A 20,903-nucleotide genomic window follows, 5' to 3' on the forward strand; every position below is an offset into this window, starting at 1 on the left:
AAATACCACTTTAGCTACGTCTTGCAAGATTTTATTAGTAGTACTTCCATTTTTCAGTTCTAAATAAGTGTAAGTTCCTCTTTAACCATGAGTTATTTGGAAGTAAATATTTAAGTTTTCAAATATAGATTAAAAATCTATTTCATATCATTGTGTTTAGAAGAGACAGTGATTAGAATAACAAATTATTTGAAATACATTGAGATTTTCTTTGTGATCTTATAACGGGTCAATATTCGTGATGTTCCTTTCACTTTCGAAATTATGTATGCTGTCTATTTTTTTGTGCAAGATTCTGTATTCATGCAAAATACTTAGAATGGTGCCTGGCACATAAGTTCTTAATAACATTTAGCTAATAGTATTATTATCTTCTATTTTGTATTTTTTCTGCATGATCTATCCATTTATGATAGAGGCTGTTAGAATCTCCCATTAGGCCTGGGGATTTGTCAATTTCTTCTTATAATTATGTCAGTTTTTGCTTTATACATGAAACTTGAGGCCATTTTATTACTTATCTATTACTTTATAACAGTTTACCTCCCCAACTAATGGCTTAAAACACAATGAACATTTGTAGTCTCACAGTTTCTAGGAGTCTGGGATTCAGAATTGGCTTAGCTTAGTGGTTCTGGTTGGGGGTCTCATGAGGTTGCAGTTGTGACCTGGGACCACTGTCCTCTGAAGGCATGCCAGGGCTGCAGGACATGCTTCCAGGCTCAGGGATGTGGTGGTCAGGTGGGTGCATCAGTTTCTCCCCATGTGGACCTCTCCTGGCCTGCTGGAGTGTCCACGTGATATGGCAGCTGGCTTTTCCCAAAGCAAGTGATTCAAGGGTGTGCAAGGCAGAAGCTGTGATGTCTTTTATAATGTAGCTTTGGGAGCCACATATCATCACTTCACCACAGTCTATTCATTAGAAGTGAGTTGCTAAGCTCAGTCCATATTCAAGGCGGGGAGTTAGGCTCCACCTTTCGAAAGAAAGAGGGTTAAAGACTTTGTGAACATATTTAAAAATGACCCAGCTATGTTATTCAATCTACCCAGATTCATTGTTGTCCTCTTTTCTTGTTGGAGTATTCCTTTATTATGTAATTTCCCTCTTCATCCCCTATTAATGTTTTTTTATACCATGTTTTATTCTATTTGACTATATTATGTTGCTAAGCCAGCTTTTGATCCTTTTATTTTCAAACTTTCTCTGTGGTTCTGCTGTCGGTCTCTCTCATAAGTAGCATTTTATTGAATTTGTAAGACTTTGATCTGATGTGATAAATTCTTTTAATATCTGAGTTTATTATGTTTATCTTTTTTATAATTATTAATACATTTGGACTTCTTTATACTATCTTATTTTGTGTTATCTCTTTATTATTCTTCCTTTTTACTTTTTCCTACCTTTTTTTGGATTGAGAATGTTATCAATTTTCTATAATCTCTGTTTTTCCCTTGACTAGTTGGGAAGCCATAAGATTGCATTTCCATTCTGTAAGAGGTCACCACACTTTTCCTAAAAAAAATTTTGAAGCTATTATTTCCATCCTCCCAAATATTTCACAGTCCTCTGCCTCTCCTGAGATTTTTAAAAACTATGTTTGTTATAGATTTCTAATTTTATTGTTTTGTTGTCAAAGAATATAGTCTGAATGGTAAGGATCCTTGGGAATTTGTACAGGCTTCATTTATGGTTTACTAGATTGTTTCAAATGTTGCATATCTCAAAAAGAATGTGTATACCTTTTTTCCCAGGTGCAGAGTGCTGTATATAGCTAATAGCTCAGTCTTATTAATTATATTGCTTGACCACAGAGGAACTACGATTGTTGACTTACCCATTTCTCCCTGAAGTTTTGTCAGTTGTTGCTTGCCCTATGCCAGGATGCTCTCCTGCAATGTTATAGACATGTGCCACAGTGATTTTTCAGCGTGTTTATTGAGTTTTAACGCCAAGCTCTGTTTTTTGCTCCTCTCGGATAGTTTTTTGCTCAGGCACACGGTCCTCTTTCAAATTAAAATGAAAACGTTGATGAAGGTTAGAAATAGGTTTAGGTTCATAAAGTGGTGGTCAGGCGCTGAAAATGGATTTGGTAATGAGGGACATCACCCGTTTCACAGCATTTGAACAGCTTTCAGACATCTGTGACTTGAAGTCAGCTCCAGTGAGAGAGACTGCGCGCAGTGCATCTTGTCCACCAGGTGGCGCACTAAGCATACAGTTCGGAGCTCATTTCTACCTGCCCTATTCAGCCTGGAAGAAAAGATCTCAGTGAGAAGTAAAAAGAATGGAGGATTTTTCAATAAAAGATAAGAGATCTAGATCCAATAATTTGTGTGTGTGTGTGTGTGTGTGTGTGTATGTATGTACCAGGACTAGGAACTTATAATAGAATGTGAGATCTGGCCTGGACCCTCTGAATCTCCTTTTTTTAGGGAAATTATCAATCCAGAGAATGAAACAAACCATTTGTTCATTCATCTAGTATTTCCTGGGTGTCACCAAGGACTTGCCAAGGTCACATTGCTCGTGAGTAGCAGAACTTGGTTGAGAACGGATTCTCTCAAGAGATAATGAAAAACTGAGAACACTCTCAGATTCTTTGTGTACTTTTGGAAAGTGACTTGGGCATTCATTTAAATATTAGTATATCTAATATTTTATAAATCCACAGCAGCTAAAACAAATAAGGAAGGCACACTGCGGTATGTGGTGGGGCGGGGTGCTGGAAGCCCCTGGACCCTGCTCCTTCTTCAAGGAAGAGCTGACAGGTGGAGCCTAAGAGATACAAACCATCAAATGTGCCACGTGAGCCTTCACTGGCTCCTGGATTGGGGGGGAGAAACAATTCTAGAAGGCATTTTTCAGACAACTGGGGAAATTTGAAATTTGAATATGACCTGGATATGAGATGATATAATGGCATTAATATTCAAGAAAATGTTTATTTTCTTGGGTGTGATAATGACGTTATGGTTATGTAGGAGAATGTCTTTATATTTGGGAGATACATGCTTAAGTGTTTAGGGTTGAATGTCATGATTATGCAACTTACTTTCAAATGGTTCTGCCAAAACACACACGCACACACACACACACAATCAATCAATCAATCAATCAAGCTAACGTGACAAATTGTTAACAATTGTTGACTCTAAGCGGAAGGAACACAGATGTTCTTTGTACTGTCCTTTCAACTCTACAGTGTACTTGAAATTTTTTATAGCTAAGAGTTGGATGGGGGTGCGTAGCTCTTCAAGAGATTCGAATACACAGCTCTGGTTGAGAACCACGTGCTGGGTCTTTACAGAGGGTGTCACTGCCTGCAGGTTAGAGAGAGAGATGGCGCCTCAATCCCTGTCCTGTGCGCAGGTCTGACAGGCAGAGCACCTTCCTGGAGTCTGGGTCTTCCCATGGTGCCCTTTGGGTCCTGAGTAGATAAGTGGGGGGTGACAGGTCCTTCAGAAAGGAGCTGAAGAGGCCAGTCCCAAAAAGCCATCTTGGAGTCTCTGTGACTTGCCCATAGCAGATGCTCAGTAAACTGGTATGTATCAATTGGCTCAATAAATGCTTATGGGTTTCACTGCCCATCAGATCATAAAACTGGAACTATGATGGCCTCTTTAATTATTGGTCCCCTCTACTACACTGGTGGGCTCCTTTGAGGACAGCCCTGGTCTGACAGCCCCCTGGGGAAGGAGCTGTGGCCACCTGCCAACACTGCCTTGGCAACCCCTCTCCCCCTTAGCTCCCTAGAAAAAGCCCCAGAATCCCATCCCTGAGATTAGGAGGGCCAAGGAAGTGGGCGAGGGAGCACTAAGGATGGAGAAATGCTTGATATACAGGAGGCACTCCATAAATATCTGCTGGGTGGTAACCAACCGTTTCCTGAGCACCCACTGTGTGCAGGCACTATGTGAATACTTTATAGCCCCTTCCGTCCTCACAACAACCCTAGAGACTAGGACTCACTATTCTGGTTTTACAGACAAAAGCGAGGAGAAAAGGATCCAAGGATAACATGGAAATTCTTCATGGAGCTGTGCAGAAAGGGAAAGAAACAGAGAGGGAGGGCAAGGGCGCAGGGGAAGGGCAGGGATGTCGGGAGAGAGTGGGACCAGCCCTCAATGGCAGAAGCACCTGAGGAGCAGGAAGAGGGGCAGAGGGCTGCCAAACACTGCCTGGAGGCGGAAGAGGGAGGAGCGGAGGATGCGAGGATGCCCGGGCCAAAGCAACTAGAGCAATTTGCTGGGCGTGGGGTTGTGATCTGGGACGAGCTGCTTAGGCCTGAACCCCGTGGCTCGTGTATGACAAAGCCCGCACCAGCCTGAAGCTGCAAGACCGGCCCTCGTCCCAACAGTGTCCCAACCAGTGACTTACAGAGCACTAGACAGGCCAGGGCAGCAGGAAGAGAGCGCACCATCTGTAAGGAATTCAAAAACAATAACAAAACCGACTTAAAGCCACTCTGCTTTTGAGTATCGCCATGTGCCAGCCATTCTGAGCCTCAGTGATGAACTACTCCTGCCTGTAAGGACTCACGGGTCTGAGTTCTAATCCATTGCTGCAGTTACCGTTGAGTTTTAGTAAAATAGCTGTCAGCTTCAAATTTGCTCTCTTTTATTGCTTATCTTCTAATGCACACTGTATGCAATCCGGAAGTCCCACAGCCGGCCCCACACGAGTGGACTCAGCCACTCAAGTTTGGATCAAGAATAAGTTCGTACGGCTTCAGCATGGTGTGGACTGGCGTTGGCGCAGCCTGTGTCTCCAGTTCCCCTGAGGTTCATGTTCCCGCATTTAAACAGTAGATTCCAAAGCAATGGTGATGGCCATGTGGTTGGAAAGACGAAGAAACAGAACTTGGGTGCTTTAATTCTGTCTCTCTCTTTGCCATCACATACGGAACCTTGTGGGTTCCACTCCTTTAGAAACATTTCTTCATGTGTTTTTTTCCCCCTTTTGTTAAAAAAAAAAACAACACTCCAAAAATGCCAGACATTAATGTCACTAAAAAGTGTTCAATCCGTTACTTCTTTCTGAAATGTATTATTTATATTTTATTTTAAATTTAACATGGGTGATTTTATCTTTCTGCTGCCGAGAAATGTGGTGTGTTACTTTAGTTGTTGAAACAAAAAAAACACCAAGTCATGTTTGTGCTATCAGTCCCCCCATTGTTGTTCATTTAGGACATTTCCAATTTGTTCCATGGAGCCACTTTGCACCATAATTATAAAGGTTTTATTGCCATGTTGAAAATGCTCATATTACAGCAGGCAACAAAAAGAAGGCACAAAATAGAAGATTTGATGTCTTTACAGGCTTGTAAAGATCTGTGCACATATGGTTGTAGGTTGGAGTGGATGATGGAGAAATAAACATGTGGTTTTCTTAGAGGACTGGAATTGTGTATGGTTTTTTTCTCTATTATAAGCCATACATTGTTGCTATAATAATTTTGATAAGGAATAAAAAATGAAGCCAAAATATATATATATTTTGACATACAAAGTTTAGTACAAGAAAAACTTCACTGTCTGTGTTTCTTTTCTGGCCATTTTTGGTATTTGTTTCATTCCATGGTTCTTGATGAAAATAATTTTGTGGTCTAGAGGAGGATGGTGTTAAAAAATGATCTGCTCCTGTGGTCAGATGTGCTGGGTCTGCTGCTGTTGGCAGCCTGGGTTTCTCTTCTGTCAACTGGGAATAAGAATAGGGCTATGTGAGGCTTAAGTGATTTGCATTAATTAGTTGAAATAATTACTTTACATTTATTCAAACTTAAATACATTAAATTAAGAAAGCCTGACAAAGTAGAGGGGCACATCTCCTGTTTGGAAGCGTGAACCAGAGACTTTCCTCTGAGTGGCCCCCTGTGGCTGAAGCCACCTGCAGGAGTGTGGGAACAGGGATGGCTTTGTCTCTGGTGCTGGGGTGGGTGGTGGGGGAGATGCCTCCTGGTCTCCCTCTGGCCCTCCCTGCAGCTGTTGCAGCAAAGGTGCTGGTTTTTCTGCCACCTGGGACCTGGAGTCAACAGGAGAACCACTGTATCCTTTTGGCTTGGCAGCCAGAGTCGGAAAGGAAGGAGAAAGGTGACGAGCTTCAGAGAAGGGACATCTCAGGTTAGCCTCTGCCTTCTGGACAGAGGCAGGTCTGGGCGGGCGCGAGCTGCAGGAGGTGGCCAGGTAGGCTGGGCGGGGCCTCGGTGGTTCCCATCTGGTTGGTTTTGTTGGTTGCAGTGCCCTCTCGGCCAGGTCCAGGGTTCACTGGGCTTTTCTCCAGGGAATGGGATAGCACAGGGTTCTGCTCCCAGGACTTGTTGTCCGTACCGGTGCCATCTTCTTGGGGAGCTCTCCAGGCCTCTGCAAACGCCCCAAATATGCCTGCCTTCCCCTCCCTGAGGAAGGAGAAAGCCCATTTTACAGATAAGGAAACTGAGGAGGGCTTTATTATCTTCGGGATGGGAAGATACCCTCAACCAGCCAGCGGCCCCTTTCTTTGGCGCAAATACCTTCTTCTGGGGAAAATACAAACAGCACGGGCCTCACGGAATCATTATGAGCTGGAGTCTTGGTTTGAAGAGGCAGGACATGGTGTGTCAGTGGTTAGACTGTGAGGTCCTTAAGGAGGGGGACTGGCTGGGTCATCTCTGCCCCCCAGGTGTGCATAATGACTAGCTCATAGTTAGGAATTAATAGGTAATATTAACCACCACTATGTCACAAAATATTTCAGAGAATATTTCAACAAACCTCCATGTACCTATTCTTGTGCTTCAACCATTATCAATATTCTACCAATTTTGTAAAATTTTTTAAATGAGGGGTTGAAATTATATTTACTGACAGGAAAAGATGTTCCTGGTTTATGAAAAAAGGCAGTTCATACAGAATGAGTAGTCTGTGCAGCATGATCCTAATCATGTTGAAATGCATCTGTAGACCTTTGGAACTGCAGATGACCACGGAATAAATATGTCCAGCTGACCGATGCCCAGCACTGGGCATCCATGGCCTGTGCTGGTGGCTTATTTTTAAAAAGAGCTTGTCCTGTTTAGAGGGACAGGGTGAGGCAGCCTCCTGTCCTGTCAAGGAGGTGCACAGCTGTCTGTCACAGGCTTCAAAACATTTTGCAACCCACTCTGCACCCACCCAGGGTTGTGTTTCTGGTGTTGAAAAAACATCATAAGGAGAAAAACCTACCAGGCCTTCAGTAACACTGCACATTGAGTTCATAAATGATAAGCAGTCACTTAAGTCACGGTGTCAGAATCTATTTGACTAAGATGTTTGTGGTACGTGCTTGCTAAGTTAAAAAAAGAATTCTATACTGCCAACAGGTGATCCTAATTTTGATTTTGATGAAAGAACATAGGCCTTGGAAGAAGGCCTGGAAGGACGCCAACAAGGTAGCAGTGATGTCTGTGGGGTCTGCTTATGGTGATACTTTGGGTTCTTCTTCCTTATCTGTGTAGTCTACCTTTTTCCTACGAGATGCATCTAGAAAAATAAGAAATTTGTTTAAAAGTAATTAAAACACTGAAAATAAATAAATTTTTATTTTATTAATCCCAGAATCATTGCATTTGAAAGCAAGAAGTGCTCCCGGGTGCCACACTCAGAGAAAGAAGGTCCCGGAGCTGGAAGAACCTGTCTGGCGAAGACAGGATCTGAGAGAAGACACTGAACGCTTCTTTGTTTCCTCAGGTGTGAAAGAGAGTGGAGGTGGGGGATACAGGCGTGGGCCTTGTCCGGAGGAACACAACACCCAACAGAACCTAGGAGTCCTTTGGCATTGTGTGTGTGTGTGTGTTCACACAAGTGGCACTTTGGGCAAGTAGCCCTGATCTAGTGCAGCAGAGTTGAAACGCGTGGTTGGCTCCTGTTGAAATAAGGCTCTCTTCCCCGAAGATCCTTTAGGCAATTCGTACATGAAAAACAAGACAAAGTCTAGAAGTGAAGCCCTGACAGCAAAGAGAGAACTAATTCTCAGGAAAGGAGAATTAATGCTAGAAAGAGCACCCCTGGCTCTGGACGGTGCTAGAACACTGGGCATCCTAGCCCAGGACCCATGTGATGCTTCCTTAATGAGCAATCCCGTGCAGGCTCAGACTTAGATTAAAAACTGCCCAACTTTTAACTGGCGGCAGCCCATGCGGCAGTTGGAAAGGAATGGTTTTACAGGAAACCTGGATGGATGATACAAATGCTGACGCCAATCCTTACACTACTCAGAGCAACTGCCATTACCCAGCCATTATTATGCACCAGGCACTTTGCATGTATTTTCTCACTTAACCCTTGTTCCGACCATGAGCCATAGACACCGATTGTGTTATTTAACATCAACGACATATGGCTGAGAAACTCTGTTCTCTCAAATCGTAGACTATGAGAAACTTTGCTACTTGACATCTTTTCCATAAGAGTGGAACATCCCATTCTTGCCTGCAGGTTCTGAGCCATGTGGTTCACTACAACACATAGCAACTTCAATTTCCAACCAAGGCGCAGAGCTAGGAGAAAGGGTTTGGGGCTGCAACTTTCCACATTTAGCTTAATCTTGTCGTAAGGAAACAAGGTCCAGAGTTCACTTCCTAGCCCTGGTGGTAGTCAGACTTAAAGTTTCTAACAGAACCTAAACCAGTGTTTCTAAGGGACTATGGCCAGGGTCACAACCCCTCTCCTTCTGAATCATTCTTACTTTCTTACCAATGACACCCTCGTTCCTCCTGCCTCCTGGACAGAGATTTCTGATAAACTCAACTCCCAATCCATCCTCATTTCATGATGACTCTCAATCCAGAGCTGCTCTCCCTTCCCCTCATTCCTTCCCCGAATCATTCAGCATGAGCCCTAAACCCTATAAAAACCCCTCCTACTTCCTTTGGTTGAGATGCCCATGGTTCGCCATGGTCTGTGTGCTCTCTTATCACCCACCTTTTGTGAGTGTAGGTATGGCCCAGTGGATGTTAACCAATGGGTCCAACTCTATGAAGTAGGAACATTATTATCGCCATATTTAGAGATGAAAACCTGAGGTCAAGTAATGTGTCCAAATCACATAGCTATTAAATGGTAGAACCTGGTTCTGAAGCTACCTAAATTAGCGGCCACCATTCACTGAGCCTTTCTATATACAAGGCACATGCTTGAAGCCTCTGTGTCTGGAACACAGAGCAGGGCCTGGAGTCAGGGGTCTGATACCCCCTGTTGAGGCCAACACCCCAGGGGCAGCAGTACATTGAGCGGCTCTGTCGGTCATTGCCACTGGAGTAGGAAAGAGTTTGGTTGACAGGTTTCCATAGAGACGGCTGGGGAAGAATTGGCCACCTGCAACTTGGAAGTAGATGTGGACTAGCTAGAAAGGTGACCCAAAAACTGCAGTGTGCACGAGAATCACCTGGCGCTGTGGTTAAGATGAAGCTTTCCAATTCCCCCTTTAGTTAAAACAGCTCGTCGGACATATGGGTTATAAGCACATGTCGAAGTTTTGTTTCAAGCTTGCTGCCTGGGAGGAAGCTTTCTAAAAAAAAAAGGAATTCAAAGACTTCTTTCTTGGCAGAGACATTCTTGGCCTCAAAAGGAAATGATAAGAGTATTTAAATCTCTGCTGTCCAACACGCAGCCACAAGCCATCCATGGCTATTGAGCACTTAAATGTGGCAAGTCTGAATAGAGATGTGCTAAAGTGTAAAAAACACACCCAATTTCAGACTTAATATGGTAAAAATGTAAAATATCTCAGTAATCATTTTTATATTGATTGCATATTGAAATGATGTTTTGGATATATTGAGTTAAATAAAATATATTATTAAAATTGATTATACCTGTTTCATTTTACCTTTTAAAAAATGTGGCCACTGGAAAATTTAAAATTACATGTGCGACTTGTGTTTGTGGCTTGCATTATATTTTTATTGGACAGGGCTGGTTTAGATCATCAGTGTTAGACTGGAGACCAAAAAAAGAAAAAGGAAGAAGAACGTCTGGTTAAAGATGATCAGAAACCTCCTAGGACTGTTTAAAGGTCTGTGGCAGCTCCTCCTAAGACCACGGCAGGTTGGTAGTTCCCACAAAATGTTCTTAAGTCAGTTAAAATCTATCAGAAAATTGCTCAAGCATTTTATCAGGAACACAAAATTCTTCTGGGAAGGAACAGCTAGTCACACGGGACCACAGGGTTCCACTCCCACTTGGGTTTCTTTCTCCGTCCCCAGAGACTATGATTCCATGGGTCCGAGGAGGGCCCAGAAATCACATCGTTAACCAGACCCTCCAATGGATCTGACTCTGGTGGTTCTCAGAGTTTGAGAGCCATTAACTTAGACGGTGCTTATATAGGTTTGGTGACCCCACTAGAAGGAGGGCTTGGTGAAGTGCCAAGAGAGGGCACGAAATGGGCCTTTGAGAAAAGCCATCTGCTTCACAGAATGTCACCTGATGGGAAAGTAGGGGATAGGATTCAGGGTGAGGCCAGGGCTCCAGTCCTGGGGTGGATGGAATTGCCACAGCACTTCCAACCTTATTGTTCACCTACCCTTTAAAAGAACTTTGAAAATCTATGTACCTTTCCCCACATTTTTAAGCTGACATCTAAAAATTTTCCTCATCTATTTAAATAGTTGCAATGTGGGGCTGGCCTGGTGGCGCAGTGGTTAAGTGCGCGCGCTCCGCTGCAGCGGCCTGGGGTTCGCAGGTTCGGATCCCGGGCATGCACCAACACATCGCTTGTCAAGCCATGCTGTGGCAGTGTCCCATATAAAGTGGAGGAAGGTGGGCATGGATGTCAGCCCAGGGCCAATCTTCCTCAGCAAAAAAAAGAGGAGGATTGGCATTGGATGTTAGCTCAGGGCTGGTCTTCCTCACCAAAAAAAAAAAAATTTAGTGGCAATGCATTTTCAGCATTGACAGTTCAAAGTAAAATGATTGCATCACTCAAATAAATCCATTGGAATCTGCATACCATTGCAATTTGGTACCCATCATGATCCATTTTAATACAGTACACAGAAATCAGCTCTTCTAATAGGACAGAAAGTTATATCATTCTTTTTCTTCTGGAGCTCATTTCCATTCCACTTCCTCTGCAGAACTTTATCCCTGTATAATACATTTTTATACTTGAAAATGTTTTTAAGCACCCTTTCATATTTCTATGCATCAAAATTAGGTATGTAAGTAGAAATTTAAATTTTTTTGTGTGTGTGTGAGGAAGATCAGCCCTGAGCTAACATCCATGCTAATCCTCCTCTTTTTGCTGAGGAAGACTGGCTCTGAGCTAACATCTATTGCCAATCCTCCTCCTTTTTTCCCCCCAAAGCCCCAGTAGATAGTTGTGTGTCATAGCTGCACATCCTTCTAGTTGCTGTATGTGGGATGCGGCCTCAGCACGGCCGGAGAAGCGGTGCGTCGGTGCGCGCCCGGGATCCAAAGCTCGGGCCGCCAGTAGCGGAGCGCATGCACTTAACCGCTAAGCCACGGGGCCGGCCCCGAAATTTAAAATTTTTTAATTGCCCATGATCAAAACAACATAAACACCTTGCAAGTTTTGATAGTTATTCCATTTCAGAAGTAATTTTACTGGAAATACATCTCTTAATGATGTGGATAAGGCTATTTTTTCCATATAACTGTGGATGAATAATATTTATTGCAAGAAAAAGATATTTATATATTTAAGTGCTGAGAAATGTTGTTTATATAAACAAGTAGATGGGATGGATGGAGTTTTGGTAAAGCAATGGCACTCAATTTGTAAAATTTCTTCTGAGTTATATGTCAAAAATCTTTTTATGAATGATCAAAAATTATACTTAATAATGTATTAGTTATGTCCTCCTCTAATTTAGTTAAAAGCGAAGGATTGGAAACCATTTGATTTACAAGAGGATTTGTTATCCCATCATTAGTCACATTGGCTTTCTCCATACCGACTCAGTACTCGTAATTATCCCTTTGTTTGGTGCCTCAGAGACGCTCCTCTCACACTGGACAAAAGAAAGGTAACTTCTCACTCATCCCGAATCTTCATGGTGGGGGGACGGAGGTCGGGGAAGGACTATTCCTAGACTAAGAGGAGAGTTGACAACCAGATCCGCTTAGCAAAGAGTGCATCTAGAAGTGGAGGGTTGTTATGGACTGAATGTCGGCGTGCCCCCAAATTCATATGTTGAGATCCTAACTCCCAATGAGATGGTATTTGGAGGTGGGGCCTTGGGGAGGTGATTAGGTAATGGGATTAGTGCCCTTACAAGGGAGACCCCAGTGAGCTCCTTTGCCCCTTCATCCATGTGAGGACACAGAGAGAAGATGGTGGTCTATGAACCGGGAGGCGGGTCCTCATCAGACACCGAATCTCCTGGTGCCTTGATCTTAGATGTCCCAGTTTCCAGAACTGTGAGAAACAAATTTTTATCGTTTATAAGCCACCGGTTTATGGTATCCTGTTACAGCAGCCCGAACTGACTAAGACAAGGACCTAGAATAGCAGGTAGGTCCCTGAAAATGGAATTTAATTAATGCCCAGATGTCCCTTGGAAAGTCTTGGTGTGTCCGCCAGGGTTCACATACCCCAGCCCTTCACACACAGGCAAGCGGGGTGGAGCAGCTGCTGCCATTTAGAACTTGATGTGAAGGTGACCTTGAGCGGCCGGCGAGGAGGCGGAAGCTGCTCACCTGGTCAGGTGAGCCTCATAGCCCAGCACACCCAGAGCTGCTGGTGTCCCCACCATGGGAAAACGTCTGCTTGGCCTCATCCTCCCTCTTGTGTGACAATTTCTTTCCTTAACCTTCTCCGAGTATGTCCTGAAGTTTTGCTTCAGCACAGATCCAGTATTTCTTTCTTTGTCACAGTAGTAAAAGTTTGACCTCTTTGAGATAAATGGCTTGAGTTCAAAGGCTTACTTGTCATGTGACCTTTGGATGTTACTTTCTCTAAGCCTCAGTCTCCTTTTGTGAAAACTTGTTTTGTTTTGAAGTTTAAGTGATTCAATGTACACGAAGTTCTGAGCACAGTGTCAGGAACAGCAAGCACTCAATAAATGTGAGTTATTATTATTGGCAGTTGCTCTAAATTGGGCCTATTTGTTAAATCTTCCTGGGACAGGCAATGCTCATAAAATGCTCTGAGACTCAAGATAAATCACTGGACAGAATCTCCAGCCTGTTGTTACCATCATGTTCCTCTGCTCCTTGTTAGCCCCATTTTCCTGGAGAAGGTTGGGTCAGAGAGGCAGTGCGCCGAGCTGGGCTGTGGGCAGCCAGTGTCAGAGCCTCAGAGACTAAGCTGGGAACCTACAGTGTCTGAGCCCCTTAGCCTGCACTCAATTTCACTGTCAGCCTCTGCTTTCCAAGGCACACGACTCCGGTCTGTCCACCCCTCCCTTCCATACTGGAGTTCACCTTGACCTTGCAAAGAGCAAATGGGCTTTGAGTTTAGACACACTTAGGTTTGAACCCTGAGCCCCACTGTCACTATTAGTCATTGAGCCTGGAACTAGACCTCTCGGAATCTATTTCCTCTTCCATAAAACAGGCTTAGCAATATCCATCTTAGAGTCAGTGAGAAGGTCAAATAGATGTCTATGAAACACCTTGCACAGTACTTGGCACATAGTAGGCCTCCAATTATTCCTGAATGTTACGAGGTACAGTAGGTAATCATTAGGGTATCTTCCTACGTTGGACGCAGTGAGGAAAATAAGCATGACTCAAGCAGATAAGGCGGTTTCACACATCTCTGCCAAAGCAGAGCCTAGCGCAGGAAGACAGATAAGCAGGTTAGGCCTGCTCTGGTGGAAGGGTGAAGGGTGGTTGTAAGTTGGATCTAGGGCAGACTGGGCCATTTTGAAGTTGAGCTGCTCGTTTGTTCAGCATTCGGGGTGTCAGCCTAGGTTACAATGACCCTCTTTAACTTCATCCTTGTCTAGGAGGTTGGCTCTCTGACTGCCGTGTTTGTACTGTGTGACTCACGGCTTCGGGTTGGACCAGGATAGACACCTTGCCCAAACTGGGCTAATCAGATTTGGGACTAAGAAGTTCCACTCTCATTCTGGGATCTGCTTTTGGATGGAGGAGATATAAAAACTGGATAACACGGTGTGGCCATCTTCTGCCATATGGACCTGAGAGGCAGGGAAACCCAGGCTCCAGGGAGAGAGCAAATGAAATAAACAAACAAACAAAAAAAATAGAGAGGAGGGAGACTGTACATTCCTGAGTTCTTGACAGTTCCTGGTTCCTTGTTTCCTGACTCCCCCTCAGGCTGGGCACATTCTTGCCCTTGGATTTCATGAGATACTTCTGAGTCCTTAATGATAAACCCATCTTTTGTTGCTTGCACTGGATAATGTTGTGTGTTAAGCTATTTTGTGCTCAAGTTACAGAAGCCAGCTTGAGATGGCTTAGGCAAAAAGAGGAAACTGGTGGAAGGTGCTAGAGGAATCCCGTGAGATCCAGGAGGTGTGAACCAGTTTCAGGAGGTGCCAGCACTGGCTGAAGGCAGCTCTGGGTACTTCAGCCACAGACTGGGAAGCTGACATCCTCCTGGCCTGCTGCCATTAAGACACCTCAGTGATGGGTCTTTCAGTTCAAAACTCCAAATTCCTGGGGTAGAGAGAATCTCATTGATCCATGATGAGCAAATTAGTAACGGAGTAGGCTCAGGCAGCAGCAACAGAGCTGCTGAGAGAGTTGACCATGAAGACAGGCCGTGCCGTTCTCCAAGACCAAGGAGTGGGCACTCAGCAGCCAGCCCAAGTGATGTCCCAGGTGATGTACAGCCCAAGTGATGTACAAGCTGGTGTGTGCGGCTGCCTGCAACGGGCACAGGGAATCGTGCTTCTCGCTGAGAGGGATGCAAAGATTTATAAAACAGGGTCTCTGACATCAAAGAATTTATAATCTGCCCATAAATAATAATACTCCAAGGCAGCCTGTGACAACAGAGGAGATGTACAAGCCATGAAATGTGACGGGAATTTAGAGAAAGGCGAGATACTTTTGAGCTGTGGGGACAACAGCACAGATTCCAGGCCATGTCGAGGTTGGCCAATGACTTACTGAACAAAACACTAAAAATAGACTTAACATGCCTTCTAACGACAACCAGAAGGAGTATCTATTTACAATCAAGTGTTAAATGCAATAAAGCAAGAACGTGTTTCTGATGGACCAATCCAGAGCGTGTGAGCCACATTGACATGTGCGAATGCACCAAGTGAGGAGTAGACACACGCCGACTGTGCCAGGGTCCTGTCTGAATTCTAAGTTAATCATGTCCCTGAAACACTTGATCCTAGCCCAGATTGTAAGCCTTTGGTGAACTGGTCTCCCCGAACTCTTGTCCCCATAGTGTTCATGTTTGGGATCTTCTGGGCTCACGGCCCTTTCTCCACCGGTCACTGGAAGGCTCCTTTCAGGACAAACACATTCTTAATCTGTTCACAGAATACTCCCTCCACATCTTTGCCTCAACAAAAACCTGGGTGACTTCATCTATTTTTCTGGTCTCAACTGTCACATTTATGGGGATTCCTTTCAACTGGATCTTGAAAACTGCTCTGACTCATACCTGTCTCCTATGCTTCAAAACTTCGGTTCCTACTGCCTGATGGGACCTCCTCCCAGGACGTCCCAGGTACTTCCAACTGGTGAACCTAAGTAAACTCATGGGCATTACCCTTCCTCCTGTGTCCTCTATTACACCCATGCTACAGCCTAGAAGTGAAATCCAATTCTTTTATCTCCCTTACCCACCATGTCAAATCAACCACTAGGTTGTCACAATTTGCCTCCTTAATATTCTCCCATTTGTCCCCTCCCTTTACCACTCCCCATCAATCCCATGATTGACTTAATGCACAACTGTTGTTTCTGCCTCACCATCTGTGTTAGTTACCTACTGCTGTGTGACAAATTACCCCCACATTTAAGTCTAAAACAACAAATGCATATTATCTTCCATAGTTTCTGAGGGTTAGGAATCTGGGAGCAGCTTTGCTGGGTAATTCACTATGATTGGCGTCCTTATTAAAAAAGGGGAAATTTGGACACAAATTCAATGACAGACACGTGCAGAATGAAGATGACGTGAAGACTGCAGTGATGCACCTACAAGCCAGGAACATCAAGGACTTCAGACAAAAAACGCCAGAAACTAGGAGGAAAGGAAGGGATCCTCGTCTAGGGCTGTCGGAGGGAGCGTGGTCTGCTGACACCTTGATTTAGGACTTCTAGTCTCCAGATGAGCGACACAATAAATTCCTGTTGTTTTAACCCACCCAGTTTTTGATACTTTGTGATGACAGCCCAAGGAAACTAACACACCATGGTATGTCATTGTCGCTTGAGAAGAGCTGAAAGCACAGAATGGCTGCTGAGATAATGAACCTAACAATACAGGGCTGATTAGAGGTTGCCAACTATAGTTGGGACCCACCTGATTAGGTTCCAGTTAAATACTCAGATTCCTGAGCCTCCGATTCCTGACTCAGGCTCTCTGCTAAAATGGCACTGGGAATCCGCATTTGAAATAGTGCCCAAATGATTCTTTGAGTTAGAGGATAATAGAGAGTAGACGTAAAAGTGGGACAGAAACAGCAGCTAAAGCTAGAATTTAAGCTGAGTATGAATTCATAGCACAACCTGACATAAATAAGTGCTATGTTGCGGACCTATAAAGAATTTCTAAGTTTTGGCAACAAATTCTGAATTGATATTACCTTCTATCCCTGCCTATGAAAATATTCTCAGGAGCCCTTACGATGAGCTTCTTTGCTGCTTCTCTCTACAGATACTGTTTCTCCCTCAGTTCAGGCCGCATCAGAGATCCTCTGCCTAATCTAAGTTCTTTTGTTGTTTTTTTCGTGAGGAGATCAGCCCTGAGCTAACATCCATGATAATCCTCTTCTTTTTCTGCTGAGGAAGACCGGCCCTGAGCTAACATCTATTGCCAATCCTCCTCCTTTTTTTTCCCCCCTTTTTCTCCCCAAAGCTCCAGTAGATAGTTGTATGTCATGGTTGCACATCCTACTAGTTGCTGTATGTGGGACGCTGCCTCAGCATGGCCGGACAAGTGGTCCGACGGTGCGCACCCGGGATCCGAACCTGGGCCTCCAGTGGCAGAGCGCGCGCACTTAACCGCTAAGCCACGGGGCCGACCCCCTCTTCTAAGCTCTATTTCACTCCAACCTTCCCAGGCCTTGGTGGTCAGGACTCTGCAAATTCAGTAGAAGTGCTTCCCACTTCTGGGATTTCGCTGGCCACTCTAGTGCACAGACAGGTATCACGGGAAGGTCATGCTGCAGCTTTGTGAAAGGGCATTGATCGGAAAATCAGAAAGTGGATGTTCTGGGCAGACCAGATCGTTAGATTCTCTAAGCCTAAATTTCCTCATTTAAAAAATGTTATAATAACACCTACATGGAAGGGCTGGCATGAGGATTGACTGAGATAGTGTGTGTAATGTCCTTAACACAGCTCAGGAAACAGCAGCTGTCAGTATAAAGGGGGAGGGTAGGGACGATGTGCTTAGGCGCCCTGAATTTAAGTTTCTCTTGATGTTAGAATGGTTTGTGTCCCAAACCTGCTTCCCCATGACTGTCCCAGTCCGGGCTCCAGCCATAACCTGAGTGAGATGTGAGTCCTTGGGGGAGGGAAGATGGAGCCAGATGACAGATGGAGTTCATGGAGGACAGAACAGTGAGTTCCTAGATCCAGGTCAACACGCCTCTGATCCTCCCAGCTGAGTATTAGAATCACCTGCAGCCCTTACTAACAAATAGGGCTCCACCCCACACCAGTGAAATCAGAATGTCTGCCAGCAGGGACCCAGCAGCAGAATGTTACAGACACTTCCGGGTGATTTCAGAGCACAGCTGTGTTGAGAAAAACTGATCCAGGCACTCAAATTAAAGAAGTGGGTCCACAGGCACTTTAATTACTGTGCACGACTAAAGGACAACAACAAAACACCAGGATGTTGGAATAGAGAGAAGTCAGAGAGGTATGTAGGGGTGAATCTGAACAAAAACCGAACATTTTTAAAAACCATCAATTTTCAAGAGTGATTCCTTAAGGGTACTCTTTCAAAAAAATCTTTAGAGTTATTAGCTAGAAGCGAGGGAGCAACACTTTTTCTTAGTGTTGGGAGTTTCGGATATGAATTTTTAAGCATCTGGTGATATTTCGGACTGTTTCAGAAAAACAAAATTGCTGGTAAGAATGAATATTGTCCCCAGGCATGTAGTTGTGTCATGTTAAGTGGAAAAATAAATATAAATCTGGATATACACTTTTGATCATAAATACATTAAAACAAAGAAACATGGAAAAATACCCATGATTAAGTTTTATGAATAAAAAACCCTCATAATGCCAAATTCTATAAATGAGGATGATTCATATTTTGAAAATGCAATTGTGCTTACAGGAAAACACTAAAGGGAAATATAAAAAGCCAAATAGTTATCCTCCAGGGTTAGGGATAAGGATGGCCTTTTAAATTCTCATATCTATATTTTTTAAAATGATGATGTATTACTTTTGAATTGGAAAACATATATTAAACTCTCAGGGGTAAAAACATGAGAACGAAATACAGCAAAATATAATCAGAGGTTGATTTGGTGAGATGGATCATGAGTGTTCTCCTCTTTCAATTATTGTTCCTGTTGAACATTTTTGGAATAACGAGCATATATTTCTTATTATAATTGGAATAAAATAAACTATTTAAAAATCAAGATCAAATCCTTGTCTTCTTCTTTGATTTTATTATCTGACAAAGGGAGTTGGGTGGAGCATTCCCAGAGCAGTTTAAAGTTTAGGAATCAGCTCAGGGGTCATGAAAATGGCCAGATGGTAGATAGTTTAGGTATTGTGGTCCACACGGTCCCTATCATAACTATTCAGCCCCGCTTTTGTAGCAGGACAACCGAGGTAGACAATAAGTAAATGATCAGGAGTGGCTGTGTTCCAAAAAAACTTAATGGATACTGAGCTTTGAATTTCATATGATTTTCATACGCCGTGAAATATTACTCTTCTTTTGATTCCCCTCCCGCACCTATTAAAAACGTGAAACCATCCTCAGGCCCTACAAAAACAGGTGGCAGGCTGGATTAAGTCCACAGGCTGTAATTTGCTGACCCCTGAGTTAGATGAAATTAGGAACGTGATGAATGAAACATCCCACAGTTATGCCGAGAGTCCCCAACAGACATGGCCAATCAACTTTGTGTTTATTTTAATCCGTGATTTCTCTGCATTTTTCCTTTACTAAAGATTTGCTATTCAGATGTCTTAGGAAAAGGATGCCAAGCCATTTTGTTGAAACATTAATATAGGAACAGTACAACCCACCCCCCCAAATGCTAATGCAAATCCAGGTCTACAAATATTGAGTCTTTTCTGCTAGGCATTTCTGGGAAACAAAAACATGAATAACACATGTATATTACAAGTGAGTGATGAAGGAATTATACACAGAATATGTAGGATCACACAGGAGGGAGAGTAATTCTGCTCATGGAAGATGACTTTGTGTTTATTGGAGAAATTGGTAAGAATCCGGAAGGGAGATTTACTAGGCAGTTGTCATAGAAAAAACAAACATTGCAGAAGACAAGTGGTTTAAAACACAGACTAAGTCAAGGAACTACTAATGAAAAATTACCTTTGTGGAAATGACAGACTTAACAGTAAATAAATCAAGAGGAAAAGCTTTATAAAAAAATTAGTCCTGAAGAAAACCACACCACCACGGGCTGAAGACAGCAGCTTTTTCCATGGCATACAGCACCCTCATTCTTGTTTCTCACGCCCAGAAAACCTTTTCCAGATTACTTTCTCTTATTGCAGCAAAAATAACATTTAGTGAGTGTAACCACAAGCAGTTGCTTCATAGTCGACGCAAAATGTAGAAACTAACTGGAAGACCTATTTTTTTAATTATGCAAAAAGCTAACAAATGTAATTAAATAAGTACTGGTGCTTGGGACAATATGTGTATTATAAATTGCCAATGTTGATCAGGCTGGCAGCTAAAGATAAGTGTTTTCTTTTAATTTAGCTAATACATATTTTCTTTTAAATCCATCTTTCATTCCCTCACCATAAGGAGCTAAAGTTCACAAGTACACAGCGTGCTGTGTACACGCTGAAGCACTTTTTAATCATTAAAATGTATGAATGGACGAGCTCAGCCATACAAACCATCCAAGTTCTAGTCCAGAGTTCCTACCGGCCCCAGATAAGAGTAAGGTCCGGAAGTCCTGCTCTTTGTAGAACTACTTTATCACCGTGTAACTCCAGTGGCAAGCAGCAACCCTAGATTCCCGGCACCTCTCAAAAATGGAATGCCTTGGGTTCCACCTAAAAACACTCAAGAAAAGTCACCTTTTCACTATCGGTCTCTTTATGCCTAAATTTCTAAGCCTGCCAGCATTACTGGGAAAACGCGGAGGTAAGGAGGGGGAGGACTATGTTTCATACCCACTTTGAAAACACAGAGTTTCTGGAGAATGGTAGACTTCCACGTGTTACAGAAACCCGAACAGGGAGGGTTAACCAAACACCACTTGAACTTAAAAGTAGCTTGAAACTTCCTCCAGCCAGCGCAGTCCTAGAGTAGCGGAAATGCAGAAATCTGCGTCCTGGCCTCAGTTTAAGATGGCCTTCCAGCTGCAGTTCCAATTTCAATATTTCACCACGCAAAAACCTTCCATTTAAAAAATACTGCGGTCCCTTAGTCTTCTTACCATAACTAAACCACACGTCCGTGGTAGGGCTAAAATAGTCACTTGAGCATCAAGGAGCGCCCTCCAAAGCGCAACCTTAAATTGCAAGCAGCAAGGGGTCAGAGACGGCCAGATATTTTTGCAAAGCCTGAGTTTCTT

Source organism: Diceros bicornis, chromosome 24, assembly GCF_020826845.1.
Source record: "Diceros bicornis minor isolate mBicDic1 chromosome 24, mDicBic1.mat.cur, whole genome shotgun sequence".
Classification (NCBI taxonomy): Eukaryota; Metazoa; Chordata; class Mammalia; order Perissodactyla; family Rhinocerotidae; genus Diceros; species Diceros bicornis.